Here is an 8,016-nt window from a genome sequence, read left to right as displayed (position 1 = left end):
TGCTGGAAGGGATATCTGGTAGAGAAGCTAAGACGCTGTTTAGGACATCTGCATCTCACAGCGGAGGGCCTGGTTCAATTTCTAGCTCTGCTCAGATTTTTGCTTCCTGCTGATGTGCACCCTGCGAGGCACAGGTGGTGGCTCACGTAGCTGAGTCCCTGTCACCCACAGAGGAGACTTGAAGAGTTCCCAGCTCCCAGCTGCAGGCCCCAGCTCAGCCACTGAGGGTACTTGGGGGAGTGAACCAGTAGATGGAAGTGCGCACTCTCTCTCACAAATAAAAAATTGTAAAAAGAAGGTGAACATTTTCCACAGACTTTAAGAACATTTTTAAAAAATATTTATTTTACTTTATTTGAAAGGCAGAGTGACTGAGAGAGTGAGCAACAGAGATAAAGAGGTCTTCCATCAGCTGGTTCATTCCCTAAATGGCTAAAATGGCCAGGGCTGAGCCAGGCCAAAGCCTGGAGCCTAGAACTCCATCCTGGTCTTACACATGGGTGGCAGGGGCCCAAGTATTTGGACCATCTTCCGCTGCTTTCTCGGGCACATTAGCAGGGAGCTGAATTAAAAGTGGAGCTGCCAGGACTTGCACTGACACTCCACTGTGGGATGACTAACCTGCTGTGCCACAATGCTGGCCCCTCCACAAACTTTTGAAGACCGTGGATATATAAATATCTGGTGTGGTGGTCTAGAACATGATAGGTGTGAAAAAGTGACTTAAAATGTTACTTTTCTTTCTCTGTCTCTAAATTTGTTTTGCATTATTTAACATAATATTTTTAAAAAATATTTTATTTATTTATTTGAGAGGTACAGTTACAGACAGTAAAAGGGAGAGACAGAGAGAGAGGTCTTCCATCCTCTGGTTCACTCCCCAGATGGCCACAATGGCCAGAGCTGAGCTGATCTGAAGCCAGGAGCCAAGAACTTCTTCCCGGTCTTCCACATGGGTGCAGGGGCCCAAGAACTTGGGCCATCTTCCACTGCTATCCCAGGCCATTGCAGAGAGCTGGATTGCAAGAGGGGTAGCCGGGACTAGAACCGGCGCCCATATGGTTACTAGTGCCATAGGCAGAAGATTAACCTACTGAGCCACAGCGCAGGCCCCCAACGTATAATAATTTAAAAAAATTCTTTCTTGACTAGAAAATATGTAGCATATATTCAGTACAAATATTAGAAAAAATAAAATTCAATAAAGTCAACATTCCCAATATTCTCATCATCTAGAGATAATTTCTTGACCCCTTAATATGTTTCCTTCCAGTCTTTTTTCTAGCCACACAAATACATATAAATTGACTTTGTGTGTATAGACACATATTTATATATGTAAAATGAAACTCATGTTGTAAGACTTATCCTTTTTTAATAGCAAATAGTGATAATTTTTCTGTGCCATTAATTTTTTAAAAAAAGATTATTTGAAAGGCAGAGTTACAGAGAGGGAGAGACGCTCATTCACTTCCACTCTTTTTTATTTTTTTAAAGATTTTATTTATTTGAAAGACAGAGTTACAGAGATAGGTCTTCCATCCGCTGCTTCACTCCCCAGATGGCCGCAATGGCTAGAGCTGTGCTGACCCGAATCCAGGAGCCAGGAGCTTCTTCTGGATCTTCTACAGGGGTGCAGGGGCCCAAGGACTTGGGCTATATTCTACTGCTTTCCCAGGCCATAGCAGAGAGCTGGATCGGAAGTGGAGCAGCCAGGACTAGAACCGGCGCTCATATGGGATGCCAGCGCTTCAGGCCAGGGCTTTAAGCCGCTGCATCACAGTTCCGGCCCCAACTTTCAGTCTTTTGTAAACAAAAAAATATAATATATCAGGTAATCCATTTTTCCATATTAATTTTTAAGATATGATTTTCTTTTTTAAAAATTTCTTTTTTTTAAAGATTTATTTATTTAAAAGTCAGAGATACAGAGAGAGCAGGAGAGATAGAGATCTTCCATCTGCTGGTTCATTTCCCAATGGCCACAATGGCCAGGGCTGGGCCAGGCCAAAGCCAGAAGCCAGGAGCTCACACACTCATCCCAAGGAGAGGCTGGGAGAGGCAGATCTGGGTAAGCTGATAATCACTTAGGGACGCTATTGGGCAAAGTCAAGATAGTATCTCCATTTACCCAATAGGTGGGGTTTGTGAGGCAGGCAAATCCGGACATCCCCTCCAGCTCCCTCTGGGCTGCCTGCGATCACTTTCATGACCCTGCTATGACACGGGATCGAGCATCTGTCACATGTCAGGGCGCTGTGAGGTCCCTCACATGCAGGGTCACGGCCACATTTCTTGTTCAATATTAAAGAAGTACTTTCTATCTCACACTGCCCTTCAAGACTGGCCACAATGTCAGCCCCCAGAATGCTTTCTTTCTTTCTCTCTTTCTCCTTCCTTCCTTCCTTCCTTCCTTCCTTCCTTCCTTCCTTCCTTCCTTCCTTCCTTCCTCCCTCCCTCCCTTCCTTCCTTCCTTCCTTCCTTTCTTTCATCTTTCAAGATTTTTATATTCATTTATTTGAGAGGTTGAGTTATAGACAGTGAGAGGGAGAGACAGAGAGAAAGGTCTTCCATCTGCCGGTTTGCTCCCCAAATGGCCCCAATGGCTGGAGCTGGGCTGATCCGAAGCTAGGAACCAGGAGCTTCTTCGAGTACAGGGGCCCAAGTGCTTGGGCCATCTTCCACTGCTTTTCCAGGCCACAGTAGAGAGCTGGATTTGAAGAGAAGCAGCTGGGACTAGAACTGGCGCCCACATGGGATGCCAGCTCTGCAGGTGGAGGATTAACCTACTGTGCCACAGCATCAGCCCCTATTTATGTCTTTGAAAGGCAGAGTTACAGAGAGAGAGAGAGAGAGAGAGAGGGAGAGAGAGGGCTTCTCTCTCTACTACTGGTTCACTCCCCAAATGACTGCAACAGCAGACTGGACCAGGCCAAAGCCAGGAAATTCATCCGGGTCTCCCACATGGGTGAAAGGGGCCCAAGCGCTAGGTACATCTTCTGCTGCTTTCTCAGGCCATTATCAGGGATCTGGATCAGAAGTGGAGCAGCAGCCCATCCTCAAACTGGTGCCCATTTTGGATGCCAGCATTGAAAGCAGTGACTTAACCCACTATACCACAATGCCAGCCCCTCCCTTATGAAGTTTTAATGCCATCATTTTCACATGTAAATTTCCTGTGTGTACTTGGATTCATTTCTGGGTCCCAAGACTTTAAATACTGTGGCTTGAGAATACATTTACTAAATAGAATTGTTTTTTTCTCCTTCATTGTATCTGTTTTATAAGTTCACTGAATAATTTTTTTCATTATCATTCTGCATAGATTTTCAAAACTTTTGGTCAAATTCTCCAAAAATTTCTGATTGGAAACTTGGTTATTGTACTACATCTTTGGATTTATTTAGGAATAATTGATAGTTTTATTTTCCAGTTGAAGAACAAGGTGCTTCTCTCCATTTTTCAAGCTGTTTTATGTTTCACAGGATAGTTTTATAGCTTTCTATATATGTCAATTTCTTATTTTCCCCCTCAAGTGTATTTGTTTTATTTTTATTGCTATTGTTTATGATTACTTGTTTTTTCTTATGTTTATGATTGTTATAGAAAAATTAATAGTTTTTGCAGGTGGCCAGCGCCGCAGCTCACTAGGCTAATCCTCCTCCTGCGGTGCCGGCACCCCAGCTTCTGGTCCCGGTTGGGGTGCCGGATTCTGTCCCGGTTGCTCCTCTTTCTGTCCAGCTCTCTGCTGTGGCCCGGGAAGGCAGTGGAGGATGGCCCAAGTGCTTGGACCCTGCACCCGCATGGGAGACCAGGAGGAAGCACCTGGCTCCTGGCTTCGGACTGGCGCAGCACGCTGGCCATAAGGGCCATTTTGGGGGTGAACCAACGGAAAAAGGAAGACCTTTCTCTCTCTCTCTCTCTCTCTCTCTCACTGTCTAACTCTGCCTGTTTAAAAAAATAGTTTTTGCAGGATTCTATTCAGAGAAATTGGTTCTGTTCCATTGATCAAACTGCTAATTTTTATGCCAGTATCAGTTATTTTCCATATTGATACATTCTCTTTTGTAACTCAGCAAATGCATCGAATTCAGTCATAAGAATGTGCATGTAGATGATTTGCAATTCATCAGCATCAAAAATTTAAATGGAGTTACTGTGTTTGCTCATGAGACACTTTCCTTCAGTGTAAGTTTCTGGGAGTGGAGTTACTTGAACATAACTGGCTCCATGGCTTTGACAACGACCGGTGTGTGTTGGGGAGTGTCAGTGGTGGTTAGACTTGACCGTGACAGAGGAAGACCAGAGGCTTGAGACCAGGGGTCCATGGATTGGAGAAAGTGACAGATCTGAAAAGACGCACATGTCACTAATAATTAGGACAAGGTGTTTTAACCTTTACTGTACCCCGCTGGGAACTCTCTCACATTGCAGTTTAAGTGTCACCAGTACACAGTGCTTTGGTGAACAACTTAGTGGTATTTAGTAAAATTGTCTATAAGATTCCTCATAACCCAGCAATTTCTACTCCCTGCAGCTAAAGTATTTGCTAAAGAAATCCAGCATGTATAAGGAAATTGACAGTAGCATTGTTTGTACCGTTTTTCATTGAATCAAATGACATAATTCATTGAGGGAAAGTGCTGCCAGTTATATCATTTAAAAATCTTTAATTTATTTTATGTGAAAGAGAAATCTTCCATCCTCTGGTTCACTCTCCAAATGCCCATAATAGCCAGAACTGGGCCAGACTGAAGCCAGGAGCCAGGAACTCCATGTGGATGGTAGGGACACAACTCCTTGAAACGTCACCTGCTGCCTCCCAGGTGCACACTGGCAGGAAGCTAGAATGGAGGACAGAGTCAGCACTCTAACCCAGGCACACCGTTATGGGATGCAGGCATGGCAAACTGTGGTTTACCCACTGTACCAAATACCCACCTCTATATATCATTCCTTCAAAAATACTCCTGGGGGCCAACGCTGTGGACTAGTGGGTAGAGCTGCCGCCTGCAGCACTGGTGTCCCATATGGGCACTGGTTCCAATCCTGGCTGCTCCACTTTTGATCTGGCTCTCTGCTGTAGCCTGGGAAAGTGTGGAAGATGACCCAAGTGCTTGGGCCCCTGCACCCGCGTGGGAGACCTGGAGGAAGCTTCTGGCTCCTGGCTTCAGGTCAGCCCAGCTTTGGCCAGCGGATGGAAGACCTCTCTCTCTCTCTCTCTCTCTCTCTCTCTGCCTCTCTGTAACTCTGCCTTTCAAATAAATAAATAAATCTTTAAAAAGAAGAAGTATTCCTTATTTCAGATATTTTAAAATGAGGGGAAATGTGTATTTTAGAATTGACTTAATATAGCAATAGCAAAAGCTTAGAAACAGCTTAAATGTCCATCACCCAAAGACAGATACACAACTTATAGGATAGTTCATAGCTATGAAAATGAATGCACCAGATTTATACTTATTAACATAGGCGAATCTTACAAACATAATGTCAAGTGGAGAAAAAAACATGTTTACAGCAGAATGCAAATTTGTTGTATGGTATAACCTGTAGAAAGCTTTAAAACATATGCAATAATCCTGAATATAGTTGAGGAATACACACACACATGTAGAGGAAGATTAAACAAATGTGTGGGAATGATAGAATTCAAGTTAGAGATTACCCCTGGGAAGAGGAAGAGGGAAAGTAATTGAGTGAGAGGCACACAGGGAGGGGTCTTCAGCTGTTACTGATGTGACTTTTTAAGTGTTCCTTTGATTATTCTCTATGTTTTGTACATCACCAACTTTTTTTTTTAATTTATTTAATTGATTGAAAGGCAGGGTTATAGAGAAAGAAAGGGGAAGAAAGATAGAGATCTTCCATCTGCTGGTTTACTCCCCAAACAGCCGTAACGGCCTGGCCCAGCCAAAGCCAGGAACCAGGAGCTTTATCCAGGTCTCCCATGTGGATGCAGGGCCCAAGCACCTGGGCCATCTTCTGCTGTCTTCCCAGGGACATCAGCAAGGAGCTGGATGGGAAGTGGAGCAGCCAAGACTCAAACCAGCGCTCATATGAGATGCTGGCGGTGGCTTAACTGCTAAGCCCCAACGCCAGCCCCTCCCTCATGCTTTTTACAGAGGAGGAATTCAGATTAGAAGGTAGGTATGCTTATCTGGGAGGCTGCTTTATTTGTTGGGGCAATCTCTTTGCTCCTGAGTTGCCCCGCCCCCTTCCCTCCTCTGGCCTCTCCGTGGCGTCTCCCTGGTAGACCCCTTTGGATTGAAAGCCCATCCTGCAGCCTGCTGGGCTCATTTGTAGATTCTTCTAACTTGCCTAGAACCCAGTTTCCGTTTCCTGTGGTTGCTCTGCCATCTGCTTCTTCCCGCGCCTCACCTCCTGGGCCTGCCCTGTCCTTTCTGCCTTTCCTTCCTCCAGCTCAGCCTTACCGGCAGGGAAAGGGTGGTTGCCTCCCCCACCCCAGCAGGCGAGCAGCAGTGAGTCTCCCCTCTGGAGGCAGGGACAGCAACCAATGCTCTTTCTCCACCTCAGTGGCCGCATGTTGAAATGGAGTGATTCAAGCCTTGCTCGGTCCTCCCATGACCAGGAGGCCTTCCTGTACTTCCATGTACTGGGGATGTCACAAGGAGCAAGGTGTGAGGGTGGTGGGTGGGTGTATGATTGTGCTGATTTCTAGAGTCAAGGACAAACCAGAGCCCAAGCAGATCCTCAGAACGAGGGGAAGAAGTGGAGCAGGGGAGAGAAGGGTCCTGGAAGAGTTCTTGTTCCATAACCCCCATGTACCTTCATTTAAAGGTACTAGGGGGTGGCCGGCGCCGCGGCTCACTAGGCTAATCCTCCGCCTAGCGGCGCCGGCACATCGGGTTCTAGTCCCGGTCGGGGCGCCGGATTCTGTCCCGGTTGCCCCTCTTCCAGGCCAGCCCTCTGCTGTGGCCAGGGAGTGCAGTGGAGGATGGCCCAGGTGCTTGGGCCCTGCACCCCATGGGAGACCAGGAAAAGCACCTGGCTCCTGGCTCCTGCCATCGGATCAGCGCGGTGCGCCGGCCACATTGCGCTGGCCGCGGCGGCCATTGGAGGGTGAACCAACGGCAAAGGAAGACCTTTCTCTCTGTCTCTCTCTCTCACTGTCCACTCTGCCTGTCAAAAAAAAAAAAAAAAAAAAAAGGTACTAGGGGGGCCGGCGCTGTGGCGCAGTAAGTTAAAGCCCTGGCCTGAAGCACCGGCATCCCATATGGGTGCCAGTTTGAGTCCCGGCTGCTCCTTTCACTCCAGCTCTCTGCTATGGCCTGGGAAAGCAGTAGAGGATGGCCCAAGTCCTTGGGCCCCTGCACCCACGTGGGAGACCCAGAAGGAGCTCCTGGCTCCTGGCTTCGGATTGGTGCAGCTCCGACTGTTGCAGCCATCTGGGGAGTGACCCAGCAGATGGAAGACCTCTCTCTCTCTCTACCTCTCTCCATAACTCTGTCTTTCAAATAAATAAAATAAATATTAAAAAAAATAAAGGTATTAGGGACCAAGTTCAAGGGAGTCCCCCTATCTGTAGAGCCCTGAGTGAGACCTGCCACAGATGTGGTGGCCAAGTGTATCAGAACTCCTTCAGTGGCAAGGGGAATAACTAAAGCCAAGTTCAAATACACTTTAGCAAACAAGTACCTTTGTTGTCTCATGGAACAGCAAAGTCCGAGGCATGTGTAGGATTCAGGCATAGCTGAAGCTGAGTGGTCCATGGTCCAGACTGTAACCTTTGAACTTTCTGTTTTTCTTTCTGTCTCTCAACTTTTTAAGGCTGAGATCTTCCACATGGGCAGAGATGACCCAGGTGCTCCACATTTACCACTTCCTTAGAGTTCTCTTTTTCTCTTTCCCTCCCTCTCCTTTCCTCCTTTCCACTCCCCCTTCCAAAAAAAAAAAAAAGGTGTTCTATCAGAGGAAGGGAAAACATACTCCAGGGGTCCTGTGTACACTCTAATAGGTCCCACCTTGACCTCAGAAATGTTCTAAGCCGGCGCC

Source organism: Oryctolagus cuniculus, chromosome 12 (genome assembly GCF_964237555.1).
Source record: "Oryctolagus cuniculus chromosome 12, mOryCun1.1, whole genome shotgun sequence".
In the NCBI taxonomy this organism is placed as follows: domain Eukaryota; kingdom Metazoa; phylum Chordata; class Mammalia; order Lagomorpha; family Leporidae; genus Oryctolagus; species Oryctolagus cuniculus.
This window is presented reverse-complemented; position numbering follows the sequence as displayed.